A 21960-nucleotide genomic window follows, 5' to 3' on the forward strand; every position below is an offset into this window, starting at 1 on the left:
GCTTTTGTCAGTGACTTACGACACTGGTTTAACAGAAATCAACAGTTATATGTGTGCAGTACACAAGAAGGGGAGTAATTCAACTTGAAGGGAGAATAAGGTTATTTTTATAAAAGAACCTTGTAAATTGAAGCCCAATCAGGAAAAATATATTTAAAAGGAAAACCATTAACATGTTAATAAAGATTTTTAAAATAATATAAAAGATGTCACAGAAAAGGATGATATAATTAAAATGAGAATACGATATATGAAGTTTTGTGGAGACCAGGATGATGGAAAAAATAGAACAATTTTAAAAAATAGAACAATTCCTGATAATAATATGAAGTATGATTAAACACAATGCAGAATACACAGAAAACAAATTAATGGACATAAATAAACAAAACAAGATGCAAATTCAGAAATTCGATAACTATAAGCCATTGGCACCGTTGAATCCCGAATCACAGTGATTCTAGGACAGAGTAGAACTGCTCCGTAGGGCGTCAGACACTGTTAATCTTTTGGAGGAGCAAACAGCCTCATCTTTCTCGCTTGGAGGAGCTGGTGATTTCAAACTACTGACATTGAACTTTGCATCCCAATGTAAAATAGATAAAAAGATGGCAAAATGAAAACCTGTGCCAGGGGAGGCTAAGAGTTAAGTGAGAAAGCCCTAATTCCAACAGGAAATCCTCCCTGTCATCCATCTGTGCCTGTCTAAGGCTGGGTTCTCTGCGCCCCCTGCTGCCCAGTGTCTTCCCTGCAGGGGAGGTTTGTGTCTGGGCTCACACTGACTTCCCCTCACTGTGCTCCTTGCACAGTAATACGTAGCCGTGTCCTCAGCGGTCACGGAGCTCAGCTGCTGGGAGAACTGATTCTTCGATGTGTCTCTGGTGATGGAGAGTCGGCTTTGGAAGGATGGGTTATAACCTGTATTACCACCATAATCTATGCACCCCATCCACTGCAGCCCCTTCCCCGAGGTCTGGCGGATCCAGCTCCAACAGTAGCCACTGCTTGTTATGGAGAAACCAGAGACAATGCAGGTGAGGGACAGCTTCTGGGAGGGCTTCACCAATCCTGGACCCGACTCCTGAAGCTGCACCTGGGACAGGACGCCTGCAAATTAAAAAAAAATATATTCCATGTCAGTCACTTGAAGTCATAACTATCTCCATAGACCCAGGTCGGATATCTGAATCTCTCACCTTGGGGAACTGTCACCAGGCACAGCAGAACACACAGCAATAGCATCTTTAGACCACAGCTCTGTTTCCCAAGAGACCCACAGCCCTGTCTGAAGAGAACTGATAGTTTTCCCACCCCAAGGGTGAAATTGTACCCTAGTGCCTGAAAGATAATTTGCATATGAGGGAGTCCTGTCCTTATAAACAGAAAGTGATAGAGGCCAGGCCCCCCCTTTATCTTCTGAGCCCATGGTACGGTAACTGTTTGAACTCATAGGTTAAGCAGGGACCCTCAGTTCTTGCTTCAGCCCCATTAACACTTTGGCAGAGTTGGGGGGTTGGGTGTTTCCAGTTTGTTAGGAGGATGCACATCCACACCCAATGTACATGGTTCTATCTCAACCATGTCACCCATGCACTCCCTCTGCAAAGGGCCAAATTACTGGTGCCTCAGCCATTGTTATCTGAGTCTTTGCCGCTGGAGTTTCAGCCACAGGTGTGGGCCCTTTGGCGTGGACCACCTCTCTCCTCTCTGGCTCCTCCCCAAGCCCCGCCCCAAGCCGGCCAGGCCCCGCCCACCCCCTCACCAGGCGCCTGTGCTGGCATCTCAGCAGAAATGGGCGGGGAAAGAGCTGCCTTGAGAGGAAGTGAAGGCAGACCCCTACCCCTCTCTGACCCCGCCAGCTCCTCCCACCCCGGGTCACGCCCAGACAGGGCCGGAAGTGGTGGTGTCTTATTCTGAACTGCAACTCACTGCAAGGATTCCACTGTCGGTACTCTGCTTGGGGTGCCAGAGAAGCGCCCACAGCCTGAGCACCCTGTTGCCGGCGCTCCCAGGTGGGAGGCTCTGGGCTCCGGGACATGTATGTGGGCGGAGGCTATTTTAGTCCAGCTGACTAGGGTGCAAGCGCCCTTTCTCTCCCCCAGGAACCCTGCCAGCGCTTCTCTTGGTGAGAGGTGGGTGGGTGTCCCTAAGGCCAGTCCTATTTCCCCCGCTTTCGGATTGGGTGGGGTTCATGGTGGGAGTCCCTGTTGGAGAAAGGGGATCACGGCTGGGGTTTTGGGGTCCGGGTTCCCAGATTTGTTGCTTTGTGAGTTTCCTAACCCCCCTCCCTTGTTTCCTTCCACACAGCGATGCCTGCTCCCCGAGACTCCTTGCACCTCCTCAGCTCAAAGGTGAGCCCCGGGGTCTTGTTCTGCTGACCTCCCTCTGGACCCGATCAGAGTCTGTTCTAGGCACAAGATTTCTTGCTGAGTTCGTGACAGAAACGTCTTCCCTGGCTTTAAAATATTGGTCGCGGCCCTTTTTTTTCTTAACCCCTTGTTTAGAATTCTATCTATATATTACTATGGTTTTTTAAACCATTCCCATTTCCTTTCCTTGGTATTCTTTATTGCTTCTGTTGGGTTCAGTTTGTGAAGCACAGAAGGAGTGGATATCTGGAGATGAAATAACATGCGATGGTTTGTAAGGATGTCTGGGTGGGGTCGGGGTGGGTGGCTGGCGGAGTTGGGGACTAAGAATGAAGGATTGAGGGGACTGAACACTAGAACTGAAAGTGACTAATAAGCCTTTTTAAAGGCGATTGAATCATGGTGGGAAAATAGACAATATGAAATCGATTGTGGTAATGATTTTGCAGTGCTTAAGATGGCTGAACTATGGAATTGTGGGAATTTGTGGGATATGTGGATTCAGTGCCCCAAAAAGTGTTAAAGAAAAAAAGAAAGTTCTCCATCATAAAAGCAATCTAACTAAACTATGCACAGAAGAATCAAAAAAAACAAACTGAAACAAAGAAACAAAAAAAGTAATGCTAAAGTACTTGACTTCTATTTTGGGGATGAAAATGGAAGTGACCCTGAAATGGGCCCTTGGGTTATGAACGTTGTGAGGCTGAAGGACAATTTACTTTACCAGAGTGCAGCGAGAGCTGGCCAGCCTGCCTGCAGGGCAACAGCAGGCGCACAGTTGCCAGGATGTCCCAGGCTTTGATGGTGGAGCAGTTTGGAATGTGCCAGTTGAGATGTCTGGTAGGCGATGAGCCCACAGTTGTCGATCAACGAGTGCACGATGTCCATGGCCCTGAATGAGATGCTGAAGTCCAAGGGGACTTACTGGAGCACCTTGTGCACATACACAAGAGTAAGCCTCTGCTGCTGCACTGGCATTTCTTACAGTGCTCCCTCTGAGCCTTAGCTAGAGTCTCCATGGACTTATCAGGGTCAAGTGGGTTGTTTGACTGGGACAGTACACCTGGCAAAGGTAATGTAGGTGTCTTAAGGTGAGCTGAGGGAGGACAGAAACCTCCCCTGGAGCAGAAGGGCTAAAGCTTGCTGGATCTTGATTTTCAGGAATATAGACTGTGAAAGCAGGACCTCCAGATTCCTCTGACCTTTTGGGTTTTCAGCAGGAATTGCTGGAAAAGTTACCACAGGGATAACTGGCTTGTGGTGGCCAAGTGTTCATAGTGATGTCACTTTTTAATCCTTCAATGTTGGAATGATTTGATCTGATCTCCCCTGTAAGATGGGGGTGGAGAGAGAAGGGCTGGGTTAGAGGAGAGAGGAGGGAGGACAGAGGAGCGGAAGGAGGAGAAAGAGAGAGATTGGAGCAGCTTCCACACACCCTGATGGCCCCTAATCTGGATTCCCAGGCTGCCCCCTGCCCAACAAGGTGGGTATACCAGCCACTGAGTGGGGACTTAATTGTTTTTCTAGACACTACGTAGGTGGTCGACTGGTAGATCCTATTAGGAAAACACGTTGGAGATGCTCACATTGTGCACTGTGTGTCAGCATGCCAGTTGGATCCCTGGCCCACTGTCGGCGCTCTCCAACCCTGGGGTCCCCAGGCTCTCCCTCCTGTTCTCACAAACTTTTAAATAGTTGAGTTGGATTCCATTTTAGTTTCTTAGATCTTATCATTGTTTCAAAATGTTTCACAAAATGTCTATTTTCAATTCTATTATTTTACTTACGTGATTTTTGTGTGTACATAAGTGCATGTGTGTGTACCATGCACATGTTTTTGTAGTATCCTTTTGGATCACCACTAAGGAGGTCGACCAGTAGTCTTGTTCGGAAATATGTGTGCTACCTGCCAAGTGCGTATATAAATCCGCTATTCCTGTTTGTGCCCATTTTAGCCCTGCAGCCGGGCTGGCCAGCTCACTATTCGCTAGCAAACAGCATCACCTCCTCCTCCTCTTGTGTTTTAGGAGGGTATCGGTGTGTTGGAAAGATGGTCAGCATCTTAATATATAAGAGTTAATAGTTTGGGAGTTGGAGATTAGCAGTTAATCACTAGGGATTTATGTACCAAATTATTTTTGAGTGTTGAAATGTAGCCTACAACATTTTTACATTTACTAGCTATAGCATTTATCACCTATTTGGCATCTTTTTATATGAAATCATCAATTTATGATGAAGAAGGAATTTTCATTTGTTTCTGGAAGTTTTTCTTCCTTTTATTAATTCTTTTTTTTCTGATTAATCTAGCTAGTACAATTTTTAATATGAGTGGTGGAAATGGACACGTATGTTTATGCTGATTCTGAGGTAGTGTGAATTTTTTCCTCTTCTACATGTGAAATTTGCAGTTTTTTTCATGAATGTGTATTAGCATATTGGATTTGACCTATTTCATGTTAGATTTGTAGTTGTTTTTAACGTGAAAAGCTTTTGACTTTGTTTAGTATGTACTCTGTGTCTATTTAGATAATTGACTTTCCCCCCCATCAGTAGACATATCTGAGTGTTTATTTTCTTGTGTTAATTCAGTTCTGGGATGAATTAGAATTAATCATGATACATACTTATTTTAATATATTATCTGTCTCAGTTTCCTGCTTTTAATGTAACTTTTTCATTCAGATCCCTTATCAACACTGGTCTACAGTTTTCTTAAAGTATCATTATCTGACATTGGTCTCAGGTTACTTCTGGTCTCATAGATGGTGTTACTAAGTACTCTCTCAAAACTATTGTTATGTTGGAACCCAATAAGTTGAACTTAAACAACAAAACAGTAAAAAAAAGTGTTTATTCATCTTTTGTGAATACTCTGCCAAAATTTTTAGTTTTCATGTATCATACAGTTAGGCTGGAAGTTTCTCATGACATTTTATTTTGATTCAATTGATTATAGACCTTCTAAACATACTGAAATCCAGTGAGTTAACTATTGTCAGTCTCTTGCTCTGCTAGATCTCTGATCTTCCAGCTGAACCCTCAGTGTACAGGACTACATGATTCACAGTTTCCTTGAAAGACAAATAGCTACTCAAAACTTAGTGACTTTGGTGTATGTGCTTGGCTGGGGAGCCAATGGGGCGAAGCTACCATCTGTGGGATTATGACTGAACGCCTCTAAGTCAGAATCCCGCCCAGGAGGAACGATACGGCAGCGCCGCGGAGCCTCGGTTGGCCTCGGATAGCTGGTGCTCTGCCGTCCCCGCCGGCAGGCGGGCCACGAGCGCATCCGCCTCGGCGGGCCACGCGCTTGCCCCCGCTGTGCTTCGGAACCGGGGTCTGGTACAGAGTGCCCCACGTCCCGGGAAACGGGTCGCGGCCGGAAAGGCGGCCGCCCCCTCGCCCGTCACGCACCGCACGTTCGTGGGGAGCCTGGTGCTAAACCATTCGTAGACGACCTGCTTCTGGGCCAGGGTTTTGTACATAGCAGAGCAGCTCCCTCGCTGCGATCTATTGAAAGTCAGCCCTACACACAAGGGTTTGTAAAAAAAAAAAAAACTTAGTGACTGTGCTGCCCTTAGACTAGAGCTCATGTTTGTGAAAATACTCTGCCATCTGGCATGCTGTGAGGCCCTTAGAGAACTGCCTTCAGCTCACCAAAAGAATGGATTAATGAGGGGTAGGAATGCCTCAGTGATTTCGTTGTCACCTTGTTTGTTCCAATTTTATTAACTGAAGAAACCTCTTCCCTTTTTTAATGAGAGAAATAATACCTTATGTAAACACACACTAATGTCTTTGTGTTTGTGCTGGATGCATATTTGTGGATTCTGAGACTGTTATGTCAGCTGTCATTGAGTCAATTCGATTTCACAGGGACCCATTGCACAACAACAAAGCACTGCACTCTCCTGTGCCATCCTCACAATTGAGGATGAATGTATGTTTTTTAAAATTTAATTAATTAATTTATTTTAACTCATTTTATTAGGGGCTTATACAGCTTGTATTACAATCCATGCATACATCCATTGTGTTAAGCACATTTGTACATATGTTGCTATCAATTGTTTTTTAAAAATTTTCTTTATACTTGAGCCCTTGGTATCAGCTCCTCGTTTTTTCCTCCCTCATGAAGCCATGATAATTTATGTTTTTATTGCTTTTTCGTGTCTTATATTGACCGATGTCTCCCTTCCACCCCTTTTCTGTTGTCCATTCCTGAGAAGGAGTTATATGTAGATCATTGTGTTTATTTCCTCCTTCACCCCCCACCTACTACTTACCCCCCTGGTATTGCTACTCTGATTATCGGTCCTGCTGGGTTTTATCTGCCCTTGATTCCCTGTGTTTCTAGCTCTTATCGGTAACCATGTGCTTTCTCTAGTCTAGCCAGAATTGTATGGTAGGTTTGGGTTCATGATAGTGGGGCGGGGAGGGGTGGGTGGGGGGGGAGGGAGCAGTAAAGATGTAGAGAAAAGTTGTATGTTTCATTGGGGCTATACTGCACCCTAACTGGCTCTTCTCATCCTTTCACCTTTTCTGATAGGTTGGTTTATTGTGCCAACTTGGGCAATAGGAACATGGTATTAATAATGTTGCAGTTTGATTGGAGGGCAAATAGATAAATGGCTAGGCAAATCCTGCCTCTCTCTCTCTCTCTCTCTCTCTCTCTCTCTCTTGCTCCCTTCTGATCAGATCAGGGTGTGCCTGCTAGTTCTCTGCCCCAACTTGTGAGCTACACTAACAGTGGGTCTGCCAACCTGTGGATCATGTCGCTAGAACTTGAGATTCCTTCGAGAAGTGGTTCATCATGTTGCTGGTTTATACATCACTTGAGCTTGGGACTGTTGGATCCTATTGTCTTGCTGACTGTTGATGACCTGACCTTCTGTTTGCTTCCTGTGTCCACACTGCCTGCATTGCCCTACATAAGACTCACCTGTCTGCTTCCTTGACCTTGGACCCAGGGGCTCTCATGAGTTGAAGGATTTCCAGTATATTAAATGTTTCATGGAAGTGAGATGAACTGAGCACTTTGTACAGCTGTGTGGACTAATTAGCTGCTATATTCTTTTGTGCTTTATATGTCTATCCATTATATATAATACATAATAATATATAATGATTATATATATATTATATAGAATGATTTTATATATCATGATTATATATAATATATATAATAGATGTATACAGCACATAAATATATATACATATATACATATGTATATATATTTACAAGTGTCCTGGTTTAGTTTATAAAATACCCTTCTGTAAGGGGGTGTCCACTTGCCTACAGATGGACTGTATGTCTCATTCCATACTCCCCCTCTTTGACATTGATAGGATTTTTTGTTTTGTGTCTCTGATGCCTGATCCCTGATCCTATTGATACCTCATGATCACACGGGTTTGTGTGCTTCTTCCATGTGGAGTTTGTTGCTTCTCAGCTAGATGACCTTTAGGACCCCAGATGCTATTATTTTGATAGGCAGACAGCATCAACTTTCTGCACCATTTTGTCTTAATTGATTGTGTCAGGAAGCTGAGCATCACAGAATGCCAGGTTATTAGAGCAAAGTCTCCTTTCATTGAGGGAGTACTGGAATAGAGGTCCAATGTCCGTCTGCTACCTTAATACTTAACATTTAAATATATATACATAGATTTATTTCCATTTCATCATGTATATTTAAATATGCAAATGACTGTATTTAGAAATTTATAAATGCCCTTTGTCTCCTAGTACTTTCCTCTATTTCCTTTTACTTTCCTCTTGTCCCACTATCATGTTTGGCATTCATCAGTTTTCAGTAATTCCTCTCATTACATTGCCCTTCATCACGCCCTACCAGGCATCCCAGAGTATCTTCGACATCGATTTTAGGATTTTAGATTACTTGTGTCCTTGACCCCAGGTTAACAACCACTTCCTTTCCCCCGCTTCCCCGTCTCCTGTATCCCCCCCCCCCCAGAACCATCAGCCCCATTGTTTTCTCCTCTGGTGTGTTTATCTTGCCTATCTTATCTAGATAGACATGCAAAGACAATAGTAAGCACAAACACAAGACAGAGCAAAACAAACAAAAAACAACTATTGGAGAAAAAGAGAAAAGACTAGAAATCGTCCCAGGTTTGTTTTTTGACCATTAAGAGTATTTTACTATCGGTTGAGTTTGATGTGGTACCATGCCTTGGCCACACACTCTATTTTTTTATTTCCCGGTCACTTCATTGCTTTGCTCCCCTTGCTGCTCTGTTGCATGCCCTTAGCATTTTGCCCCAGTGTGGTGGAGTCAGATCGAGCACATTTCCCACACTGTGCCACTAGTGTTGTCCCTCATAGTGCTATGGGTCATTGAGGGATGTTGTGTCTTGTGGTGTGGCTGGGCCTATGGTCCTCTCTGTGCATTGGCCAATTTGAGCAAGAATATCATGCTTGGGGTTTGGTGGGCCGTGATGTGAGGGTGAACAAATTGTCGCAGTCACTTTGTTAATCCATTTAGTAGAGGGATTCATGTTTTTCACTGCCCTTCGTCTTTTGCAAACAGAATATCCTTTTCAAGGAATGATGTTTTCTGATAATATGTCCAAAGTATATAATATGAACTCTCACCATCCTTACCTCTAAGTAGCACTCTGTCATTACTTCTTCCAAGACAGACTTGTTTGTCCTTTGCCTGTCCATGGTAAGTGAGATATTCTTGACCAGAACCACAATTCTAATGCATTCATTGTTCCTCAGCCTTCCTTTGTCCATCTTTCAAATGCACATGAAATCAATTGACAATAGCATGTTTTGGTCAGGTGAACCGAGTCCTCGAGGTAATATCTTTTCCTTTCAATACTCTAAAGAAGCATAGTGCAGCAGATTTAGCTAATGCAGTGTAACTATTGATCTCTTGACTATTATTTTCAGTATTCAGGGTTTTTGTTTGGTCTTTTTTCCATAAGCTAACCAATTTTCTGGAAGGAGTTAAAATTTACTCAAGCTTTAGATTAAGAATTTTGATAAATGAGAGGCTGTCAGAGCCAGCCGACTAGTCAAACAGTCCTGAAAGGGGGAGTGATGATTAAGGAAAAAGGAGAGACAAAAAGTATTGGGAGGGCAACAGGGAATACTGAAGCCTGGAGTTTATTTTACATATTTTTTTTATCCATGCAGATACAACCGGGGTTAATTATCTCATTGTTAAGCAACTACATTTGATACATTTGCATACTTCCTTGTTCTTGTTTTTAAGTGTCTATTCTAAACATAAAGTCGCAGAAGATATCAGCACACAATGATACATAGGTCATGAGAATTCTGTCCTTTCAAGGCTGAGTCTTAATGGCCTTCAACATCTCCCCCTTTTCTATTTACTGAAGGTGTCTTTACTCAAAATGTCGGCAACTGACTGTGCCTGTCTTAGGTTGTGGAGTCCTCAAATCACCCTTACCTGTCATCAGTCACAGTCCTGTTGGTGACTATGACCCGTCTTAGTTTGGGAAACTCAGACTCCATCTTACGCATCTCTGACTAACCAGCCTCCGTCTTACACCCCTGTTTGGGGAGGGGGCAAAGTGCACAGGTGTACTTCATGAAGCTTTGTTCTTAAGTCCAATAATTCAACCATAACCCTGTGCAGTATCATAGGGAGTATGCATGAGATCAACAATACACACACTCCCGCTCTGACTAGAGACATAAGCATGTGAGGTAGGCCTCTGAGATTTCCTAATGAAGGGAAAGCAACTCAAAAGTGCTGGAGCCAATCCTAAGCAAGTTTAGCGGCATCAAAATCAAGAGACTTAGCATATTTTATGGCTAATATTTTTTGATGGAGTTGTAATAAATCTAAAGACTCATTAGTATTGTGCTATATACCTTGAAGATGGTTCTTCACTTTAATCCAGCTATACTGACTGTTATTGTACTATTTAGGTGTAACACAGATCCATGTACGTACAGCATGGCACTGTAGACTAGACCTGGCCTTAAGCCCTTGCACCTCATCTCCTAAATACATGACCATATCATAAAGAGCATTTACTTTTTGTTCTAACTTCCTGTCTATATCTTCTTGAGTTCCCAACACAGTAGTCACATTTTTGGATAATTCATTTACACAGTGGGCAGTTTGTATGATTTGTGAAAGTACAATTGCTGCAGTAGTAGCAGTAGCACCTAAACTTAGTATATGTAAAATACTTGCTATAAGCAAACCTACAAAGCACATGGGTCTGGTTAATGCTTTTCAATCTCTTCTAATACCTGTAACCCTCTTTCTGAACACCAAGCCCCAGTAATATTCACTGGTAGCATAACAAAAGAAGATTGATACAAAATGGTGATGATAATATCTTCAGGGGACCAGGTAATAAAAGTAGACAAATTACAATTATTACAAGACATGTTAAACTTAGAATCATCATGATCTATAGTAATATTCCCTGCCAAAAGTACATAAGGCGATGGTACGCAGGCAGTAACGTTTCCCTGCGGTCTGGAGGAAGGGCCCATAAGCTTCGTGTCCACTAAAGCAGCCCCTATTTTCCACCATTGAATTTGTGGAAAACCCGAGTCTGACCACCAAAGTCCTACAGACAGCCCCCTTTCCCATTCAGCAGTGTTTTTTTTTAGTATTGTCCTGGTTGCGAGACCAAGCTATGATATATAATTCCTTTGAGATATTATACCTGATGGGCTTGTCTGTGAGACACAATCTCTACAATATGCTTTTATTCTTTTGAGTCTCTAGTCCACAAGGGGAAAAAGACTGCGGAGTGGGTGAGATTACATTTCCTTCACTTTGTACAGGGAGGGCATGAGTCATTAACTCACACCTTGATTTCCGGACCTTCCCAGACAGGAGGATGTAAGAAGGGTAAATCAGGAACAGAAGCCTATACTGCTCACTGAGCAATGTCCTCAGAAACACACCGAGGCAAATTACCATCCGCATGGTTTGCAAACCGCACCAACTCTTCAGGCAGCCACCGTGCTCCATCAGCATCCTGCATAAAAACACAAACATGCCCTCGTCCCCATATTAATACCGGTTCGGGGCCAAGCCTTGAGGCAAAACAAGCCAATGAGATCTCTTCATAGGCTCTTTGAAGTTGGTGGAAGGGACGCTAAAGGCAAATCTTTTACAATCATTTGGATCCAAGGGCATGGTATAAAAACAATCTTTTAAATCTAAAATGATCTCATATGTATTGGCTGGAATAGCAGAGGGGGAAGGGAGCCCAGCCTGCAGGGCTCCCATAAGTTCCATAGTATTATTAACCCTCCTTTACTGTTTTTCCTTACAAAGCAGCTGCTGTCGCAAGCCCCTGAGTAAAGAAAGGTCCAATGTCCGAGCATAGTCTGATATATTCGGACATGTTACCCTTTTTTCTAAAAGGTCTCAGCACTGCCTGGCATTTTCAAAAGCCAATTGTTTCCATTCTGTGAGGGCAAGTACCGCGATGGAAAGTGTATCTAATAAAGATTGAGTAAAAGGGTACTCGGGACATATTGGTCACAAGCAACCTTGAATTCTTTTAGCTGTTTGAAAGGAATAGGAGTATGATCTCTCATCAGATTACCCTGGGCATCCTGTCACTCAGTTACAGGGAACTGCATACTGAACTCCCCTATATCTTCTCCTTGTTTTGCTGCATGTGCGGCAGCACTACGCATAGATCCTTTCCTGGAGCCCCAGTCACAACCAGTGCTGCAACTGGCAAGTCTTCTAGAAAAGGATTCCTTTCACTGAATGCACTCTGAAGCCTCTGAAATACCTTGGCCCCAGTAAGTTTTGGCACCCATTCATGGGACTCTATCTCAGAGTGCTTTTCTATTAACTTGACTTGCATTTCCCTCATCTTTGCTGCTAATGATGCATAAGCTTCCTCCCAGCCTACCACCTTTGTTTAATCTGGGCAGGACTTCTGAGTATCTTGCACCAGGTTTTGATTCTCAGGTTGAAGTACCTCGGAGGCAGCGAAAATACCCAAATCCTCATCATGATAATGTGCCACCTTGTCCTCTAAGGGCTCCACACCGCCTGGGTCAAGGGGTTCCTCATCCTTGCTTTCAAAGCCCTCCAGTTAACTTTTCAGTGACTTCAGTGGTTGAGGAGGAGGCAGAGGCGCAGAAGGAAGTTTACTTTCACTTTTGTTTGAGCATGCAAATTGGTGTTCAGGCTGGAGTCCCTCATGCCTATGGTACAGGCTATCCCTAACTAAATCCCATAAGCTAAACGTGTCTATGGGAACCTTCTATGTCCATTAGTGGTGTAGTGATCTTTTAACCATTTCCCTACTTTTTGCCAAGTTTCAATATTTACAGTCCCTTCCTCAGGAAACCAAGGACATACCTTAACCACAAAATCTAAAAACTTCTCTATTCTTTGGTAGCTTACTTTTGCTCCTCTAGCTTTTAACATATCTTGAAAAATATTTACAAAAATCTGTTTGCTATTTCCTTGCCCCATTTTTCTCCCAATAGCTACTCACGTCACCACCAATCTCTTTGTGTACACCTTTGTAATCCACGGTGTCCTTCACTTTGTCCCCCGTTTTCAGTGTCCCTGGTTTGGGCGCCACTCTTGTCCAAGCCAGCCAATGAGTTGAACAGTCCTGAAAGAGGGAGTGAGACAGAATTTATTGGGAGGGCAATAGTGAATACTGAAGCCTCGCGTTTATTTTTCATACTCCTTTTAACCATGCAGAAACAACCTGGGGTTAATTATCTCATTGTTAAGCAAGCATATTTGATACACATAGCAACTCTTGTGATCTATTTTCCCAGAGCTTGCACACGTTCTTGTTCTTAACCGTCTGTTCTAAATGTAAACTCACAGAAGAAATCAGCAAACAGTGACACATAGGTCTTGAGACTTCTCAGCCGTTTCAAGGCTGAGTCTTTATGGCCTTCAACAAGGGTCCTAGAATCCAACCTTGTTCTTCAACCTGCCTGCCCCAGAGCTCTGAAATTGGAACCTGGACTTATAACATAGGGGAATGGTGAGCCTTATATTCCACATATGCATGATGAGTGGGTAGGAGAAATTTTATGAAATGTGTATTTCTCTAGTAGGCTGATTTGCAGATTAGTTTTATAGGGGCACTAACCTACACCTCTGTCAGATAACTGCCACTTCACACCTCCTTGCCTTAGAAACTCACTGGTGCTTGCAAAAGGCCAATGGTAATGATATCCAAGTAGCCACTCAGGCTAATGCCTCCCCACTTGATCGCAGCACAGCCTCTTCCCTCCACACTCATTTTGTCTTCCTACCCCTTCAGCCTCCTGGTGGAGCATGTTTTACAAGCTCATGCCCACACACTAGCTATCCACCCTCTTCCTAGAAGCCCAAGTCTATGGATGGGACATCCTAGAATACAAGTGAATAAGCCCTTTCCAACAGTTTGTGTTGTTTGTCATCAGTTGAACATTATTTAGAGAGCTTGAACCTCATGCTCTGGGCAAAGATGACGGAAGATAAGTTATCTCTTTCCTTGATCCATCTCATTTACCTTCAAGCTTCAGCCGTCACCTTGGCTCTTGGCATTACCCATTTACCTACAACTAGGCATTCTTTGAGTATAGCATGCATCCTTTTACAAAGGCTTTATCATTGCCATCTGTAAACACAAGAGCTGCAGAGAGGAGAAAATAAGCATCCCCCTTGGCCTGTTTCCTAGTTAAGGCTGTCTCTACATTGACCAGCTCACCTCTAGGATTTGCTGTTCATGTCCCTCTGTCTCTTATTGTCCACTTCAAAAAGAAGTTTCACTGATTAGCACACTCTGCTGTGCATATTACTATGGGCCTCTAATGGATTCCCCCAGCCTAAGTCATTTCTTAACACTCAGTAGATTATTCAAGGAGATGCGAGCTCATAAAGTTTGATGAAGAGCCCAGATGAGTTGGAGTGAACACACACTAGCAGGAAACTCACAAAATGACATTTGTATTCTAACAGTCATATTAACATACACATGCATATTGTGAACAAATTAGCACATCTACTACAACTAACAAATCTTCATATAATACCCTGAGATTAATAAATACACATGCATTTACTTAAGAAAAACCACAAAGACACACTAAAATATACTAGAATTATAATAATAAAATAAATGCAGAACAGACTACAAGTTCTGTCACATTGTATAACATCTTAAGGCAATGTGCTAGCACACACAAAACACACAGACATAAAGTGCATACAAGAACATACACTGAGCTACAAGAATGTGGAGGTCTGTGGTAGGGACATTTTCTCTGCAGGTAGAGGAAATAGGTACCTAATTTAACTAATCCTTCTTAGGCTCCTCTACATTTCTCCCCTGAGGGCCCCTTTTATCTGTGGGCTTTCAGTGACCCCTGAGCCCAGCCATATCCCTGTATTGGTGTTTGTGTCTGGGTTCCCACAACCTTTCCCTCTGTGTGTCCGACTCAGAAATACACGATCGTAACTACAGCAGTCACACTGCTAATTGAGGGAAAATCAGTTCCTGGTCATGTCTCTAGAGAAGGATATTCTGCTCTCAATAATATGTGGAGGCATAGCCACCCACAGAACTTGAAGGGAACCTGTGGGTGCCCTGTGCAGAATAGGACGTGTATAGCCCATGCACAAGGGCACATAGGGCACGAAGGGAGGTGAGTTCTGTGGAGGTACCTTGAGACTAAGCATAAAATGTGTCTTGTCTCCCTTTTCCCACTCTTGTATCAATATTCACAACTACTGAATTAAACAAACAGCCTTTGGAGAAAAAAAAAAAAACGGACTCTAAAATCAGTCTGTGGTGGACAAGGGCAGACAGGAGCTGTGAATTAATAAAATGAATGAACTCAGAGAAGAAAGTCTCCGATTGGATGAATGGAGACAGGCGACTTGATATAGGATTGGGCTACTGGTGATAAGTTCTTGTAATATGTTGTCTGGAAAAATATATATACACACAAGCTAATAAAGTGAGATGCTTTGCACAGCAGGGACTGTTGTCCCAGGGAAGGAGGGAATACAGGAGGGGTATTGAATGCAAGGCATAAAGAGCTTGATGAAGCAGATGATGTGAACAGAATTCATCCTAGATGTAGGAATTACCAATTATATGGGAAATGTGGCGCGATTCAAGGGGAAAACGAAACAGAAACTAAGTTCAAAATCATCCTATCGTCACAGGGAGATTGGGTGAGTGTTTGAGAAAGATGTGAGGAGATGCACTGATTGCCTGAGGGATACCGAGAAGGAGAAGAATCCCCAGACACAACAGGAAGCCAGTGGTGAAGCTCCATCTGCACCTGCTCCTCGGTCTGAGACCTGTGCTCTGGGTCCTGAGGGCCCCTGCAGCCTAACCTCTTCCACTAGAGTACATTCGTGTCTTGGTTAACTCTGACTTCCCCTAACTGTATGCGTTGGTCTGGGTAGATTAGAGAAACAAATCCATAGACACACGCATATTGTGTATAAGAGATTTAATATAAAGGGCAATTGTACATTAAGAAAGCATCTCAACCCCAGTTAGGTCCAAGCCCATAAGTCCATAATTTGCACATATGTCGGATACCAATGTATAAATTCCTCTTCAGACTTATGAAGTACATGCAATGATCCAGAATGCAAGATGATCACAGGAAAGTGGGCAGAAAGTCTTTGGATCGAGTGGCATTGTAAGTTTCTCAGTGCTGACGGGGGCTCTACATGGATTCTCCAGCACCCAGGGCTTCATGAGGTAGATCCACATGGCTTCTACTCAGGGATGTCTCACAGGGGGTCACCCTTGTCAGTAGGCTGTCTCCCAGGGATTAGAAAGAGTGTCTTCCCCTCAAAGATGGAATATGGGATTTCCCAGAATTCTCAGGAGATCGAGATGCCCACACATAGGCATCATTGGCTATGATCCAATTGACAGACTCCAACCCTTCCCTCTTTATCCTCTCAAGTCCAAAATTTACACCAGATTATATAACTACCACACTGTTGAGTCTTTTGCACAGAATTACAGAGCTATGTCCTCGAATTTCAGATTGTCCATTTGAAGTTATAGTATATTCTTACTATTGTCTCTGGAGATGGTAAATTGGCCCTTCAGAGAATCTATGTGGCTTTTCCTACCAACACTATTAATGTATGAAACCCACTTCCGCCCATTCTCTGGGCCTAGGCAGACCCTCTGTGTATTATACACACAGACAGTGAATGCAGAGACAGCAGGGGAGAGTCTCAGAGAAGGCTCAGGCTGCCTAAAGTCTCCCTCAGATTCCATAGATCCACCTCACACTGGACACCTGTAAACACACCGACATCCTGATGATGAAAATCATAACATATTCACTGCCTCTCATTCACGCCCCCTCATACACACTTTATCTGCATCAAAGCACCATTTGAAATTCCAAAAAGGAAAATTGAGCTCAATACAGATTCCATGGTGACTTGATGTGTTCAGTCCTGAATGTTGGCACCTGGGAATTCCAGAGTTGGAGCACCTCTCCAAGAACTTCAGAGTTGGGACTTGGATGGTTTTCATCAGCAGGGGAGATGTCTATTTGCATACCTTTTGCCTATATAGTCATAAGTAATGTTGAATGACTTCTAAGAGAGTCACTCCAAGAGTAGCTAAGGATGTTCTAGATATCTTGGAGAGCTCTGCGTGTGGAGTTCATTATGCGATGGGCTGCTAAATGCAAGGTCAATCATTTTAAATCTCCAATGGCTGTGCAGGGGAAAGAATGCTCTCCACACCCATGAAGGTTTACAGACGCAGAAGCCTAGAAGGGCAGTCCTATTCTATCCTATAGGGTTGTTATGAGAAAGAATTGACTTAATGGAAATGTCAACCTACAGTTAGAGACACTTCCTTGAAATGTGCCCAACTCCTCCCCACCCCTCTGTGTGGTGCTTATTCTTTTCTTGATGCAGTTAAATATTCCCCGTAGAAATATATATTTAATCTGACACAAGCTTCCCTTGTCTAATTCTGTTTTAAATTATCTTTTGGAAAGGAAATTCATATACTAAAAGTAAAACCCTCATCATCACCTTCTAGACCTTCCCTAATTGTCCACTAGAGCTGAATATGACAGTGGCTCCTGAGTTTTGCTCCTTCCCTGCAGGTTTGTCTTGCCTTAATCAAGCTTGCCTTCCCTTCACAAATCTTTTGCACACCAAGAATTTTAAGGTATCAAGTTACACTTAGATGTTCTTTAAATGCTGAAGATCTCTACATCTCCCAGGGAAGCCAATGCTGTTCGTGAATTTGCATAACACATCAGGACGTTTCCAGGGCATCTTCCTAAAACTAGAGGAAGTCTCCCATGGTTAAGGAGTTGATTTTGTTCTCCAAATCTAGGTATTATGCTTTACAATACTAATGCTTTCTTTTTTATTAAATACTTTTATTGGGGGCTCTTATGGCTCATATCACCATCCATGCATTCGTCCATTGTCAAGCTCATTTGTACATATGCTGCCATCATCATGTTGGAAGTGTTTGCTTTCTACCTGAGCCCTTGATATCAGCTCCTCATTTCCCCCCTCCCTCTCCCACTCTTCTTCCTTCATGAACCTTGATAAATTATAAATTTTTATTTTACATTTTCCACTGTCTCCCTTCACCCATTTTTCCATTGTTTGTCCCACTGGGAGGGAGTTATATGTCAGTCCTTGTGATTGATGCCCCCTTTCTACTCCCATCTTCCCATTATCCTCTTGGTATCTCTATTCTCATTATTGGCCCTGAGGGTTTTATCTGTCCTGGATTCCTTTTGTTGTGAGATCTTAGCTGTAGAAGTGTACGTGCTCTGGTCTAGTCAGATTTGTAAGGTAGAATTGAGGTCATGATAGTGGGGGGAGAAGCATTAAAGAACTAGAGGAAAGTTGTCTGTTTCATTGGTGCTGTAGTACACTCTGACTGACTCTTCTCTTTCTTGTGACCCATATGTAAGGGGATTTCCAATTGTCTATAGATGGGCTTTGGGTCTCCACTGCACACACTTCTTCATTCACATGGATATGATTAAAAAAAATTTTTTTTGTTCTGGGTCTTTGATGCCTGATACATGATCACATGGACACTTCATGATCACACAGACTGGTGTGCTTCTTCCATTTTTGCTTCTCAACTACATGTCTGTTTGTTTATCTTCAAGCCAGTAAGACCAGAGCCACTATATCTTTTGATAGCAATGAACCATCAGCTTTCTTCACCACATTTGCTTATGCACCCAATTTGTCGACCGCCATCGTGTTGGGAAAGTGAGCATCACAGAATGCAGGGTTTTAGAACAAAGTGTTCTTACATTTGGGGAGTACTTGAGTTGAGGTCCAGTTTCCATCTTCAACCTTAATACCTAACATATCTATTTCCCTGCCATTACATAAAAATATATTTACATAGGTATATGCCTATATTTAGACCTCTGTAAATGCCCTTTGCTTTCTAATTTTTCCTCCATTTCCTTTTACTTTCCTCTTGTCCCACTAACATGTTCAGTCTTAATTTGAGTTTCAGTAATTCCTCGCTCTGACTTTGCCCTCGATTAATCCCCACTAGGCATCCTATGCTTTCTCTCCAACGATTTTAGTTCATTTGTTGTTAACTTGACCTTGGGTTGGTTGATCCCCTCACCCCCACCTTCTATTCTCCCACCTCTCCTTCTCCCATGCCCCCCCGGGACCACTGGTCCTGTTTTTCCTTCTCTGAATTGTTTATCCTGTCTTCTATCTAGATCGACATGCAGAGACATTAATAAGAACAAAAACAAGGCAAAGCCAAAACAACAGAGGAAGACAAAACCAACCGAACAAACAGAAATAACAACAAAAAGATAGCCAGTGACAAAACAAGAAATGCATATAAATCGTTGCAGGCTGGTTTTTGACTTTTAGGAATGCTTTCAAGTCGAGTCTGAAGGGGTGCTGTGTCACACTGTCCCCAACATCTAATTTTGGCATTCCCCGGGGACTTCATTGCTTTGCTTCCCTTGCTGTTGCATGCCCTTAGTATTTTGCCCCAATGTGATGGGGTCTGATCAGACACAAGTCCCACCCTGAGTCTCCAGTGTTGTCCCCCATAGTGATATGGTTCAGTTAGGGACATCATGTCTTGTGGTGTGACTGGCCCTATGATCCTCACTGTGCCTTATCTGCTATGAGCAGTAATATCGTCCTTGGGGATTAGTGGGTCAGGATGTGTTCTTCTCACACTCCTACCCTCTTCGCTTCTCCCGTGTGCTCTAATCACAGATGCACATGTCCCCAAGCTTCAGCTTCAGTTCTGTTCTCTGAATTGCCTTCTTTAGGTAGGGGTGGGGGGAAGGGAAGGGGGAGAGTCCACATAGTTGGGATTGGGGCAAGCGCCATTATATGATTTCTAATGACTATGAGACATTTTGATGCTTTATTAAGAATCTCAAAGTGTCAGTTTCTCCAAGTTTCAAAAATACATGCAACTGTCAATTATTTCAGAAATGGTAAAATCAGGTTTGCTTTTGTTTTCTCTTCACAGGAGATATTTGGGCTGGGATTCACACACATATAGTTTCAACCTACAGTAACTGGTAAAAAAGAATTAGGATGGAGAGTAACTGATTGTGTTGAGAGAAGCACATGGAGGTCAGATTTTAACAGCCTAGAGAGATTATCGGTCCTTCTGGGATTGATTTCAACTTGTCCCAAGTGTGATTTCTTTCTCCCCTGTCTTCTCAGGAAGAACAAGGAATTTTAATTTTTAGGATCTTCCCTTCAGGAAAATAAGAGACATGAGAACTGTAGTTGCTGAAGTGTCCTTGAAGAGGTACTCCACGTGGGTGAACTGAGAAACTCCAGACACAAGAGGAAACAAACTTGGCATCCCCTGCACCTGCTCCTGTGGCAAAGATTGTGTCCCATGTACCCTGAGCTCCCTCTGCTGCCCAGTTAGTGTTGTGATGCTTGAGATGTTTGACCATTTAGCCTTCACTGTGTCTCCTGGTAAGTTTCCTACATTTACATGTCATTGTCCTCAGGTTTCAGATTGTTCAGTTAAAGTACACCCAGCTGGTTGAGCTGTTGTGGTTTCAATGTATCAATATGTGAAAACTGAGTTATTGCTAAGACTCTCATCACAAGACTTCTTTGCCACCTAACACAGGTTGTGTTTCCCAGAACCTGAAAGATCTAGAAACTTGATATCTGCAGACCTGAAAGTTAGACATAGCACTTTGAGACATTGCACATAGCTTTCCCAACTCATGACTGGTCTGTAGCAGCTCTACCTGAACAATCACACCTAGGAATAAAGGGGGGATATAATTTAAAACCATTCTAAGATGAAAATCATTGTTTTTGACATGAAGGTGCTTACAGGGTAGGACATTCATGTCACCAGGAAGAATCCAGAAGGGTGTTACCTCCACAGGCATCTATGATCAACATGGTAAGGATGAAGACCTAAGAAGTCTGACTTTCATTTGTGACTTGGAGCTCTGTTACCATATTTTACTCTAGGTGATTCACATGTGCTGTGCATGTGGAAGCAGAAGGAGGATGGTTCTGAGTAGGAGCAGCTGAGTAATGGCCTCTAGAGGGAATTTTTCTGACCTTTGTTCTGTGAGGTCAATCTCTACCCTTCATCATTTGCACTCACTATGGACAAACAATTTCTTCCTGAAAACCATGTGTAGATTTGTAGAAATGCAGACAGTTGGCCTGAGGTGTGAGCCATAACGAAGGGAATTCCTGGGGATACTATTTTTCTTGGAATGTTTCACTTTCTCTCTGGGCAGCCCAGTTCTACCCTTAGTACAAGGGTACCCCATGAAACGTGCAGGCTGTAGGGTTAAAGTGGGAGGTAAAATGATGAACATTTCTGAGAATTTGCTTCTCTTCAAAACAAAACAAATCACTTTTATTGGCACTTTTCAAGTTATCGTATAATTCAATACCTCAATCATATCAAGAAGAGTTGTACAATCTCTACCACAGTCAATTATGGAACAATTTTCCCCTCCATAATCATTATTCATGTAATATATTTCACATACTTGCAAAAATGTATGTAACAAAACTTTCACCAGTTCAACAACTTCTGCATGTGTAAATCAGTGCCACTGAGTATTCTTTTCATGTTGTACAACCATTATTTTAATCACCCTGCATATTTTTCCACCACAATTAAAATTAATTCACTATCCCCTAAGCAAAAACTCTTCCTCCTTCACACATGGTAACCATAGATCAAGTCCCCCCCCCCTTTCTTTTGTAATGTTCCTGATATAACATTCAGATTTCCATACTTAAAACACTTCTAGAAAAGAGTTGTATATCCATTGTCAAATAAGCTTAATGCTCACTCGTGCCTCACAGATCCACTAATTACTCCCTAATTCCCCTCCCCCTTCCATATAAACCATTGCCTCAGTTATTGTCTCCATGCATCCACTTCTTTTTTGCTTCCAAACAGGGAGACAATAGCAAAAACAATTAAAAACCCAAAAAAGAAACATAAAGAAAAATAATAATAACATAAAGATACAAATTTAAGTAGAGTATAAAACAGAGAAGGCACCTACTTCTCTTTTCCTGTCCTCCTCTTCATCTGCCTCCTTGGTTGC

The 21960-nt window shown here is 42.8% G+C and overlaps 1 long non-coding RNA gene across 2 annotated transcripts; it reads left to right on the plus strand.

The window, feature by feature from the left end:
* The first annotated feature begins 1907 nt into the window (after positions 1 to 1907).
* Positions 1908 to 20838, plus strand: LOC142435907 (uncharacterized). 2 transcript variants are annotated; one of them, XR_012781663.1, is made up of 4 exons: positions 1908 to 2012; positions 2308 to 2351; positions 20075 to 20338; positions 20704 to 20838. It is a non-coding gene; the product is annotated as an uncharacterized LOC142435907 (long non-coding RNA). The 2 variants fall into 2 exon arrangements; XR_012781664.1 differs by having other exon boundaries at positions 20714 to 20831.
* The last annotated feature ends 1122 nt before the right edge of the window (positions 20839 to 21960 follow it).

The sequence above is a fragment of the Tenrec ecaudatus genome, assembly GCF_050624435.1.
Source record: "Tenrec ecaudatus isolate mTenEca1 chromosome 7 unlocalized genomic scaffold, mTenEca1.hap1 SUPER_7_unloc_4, whole genome shotgun sequence".
NCBI lineage: Eukaryota > Metazoa > Chordata > Mammalia > Afrosoricida > Tenrecidae > Tenrec > Tenrec ecaudatus.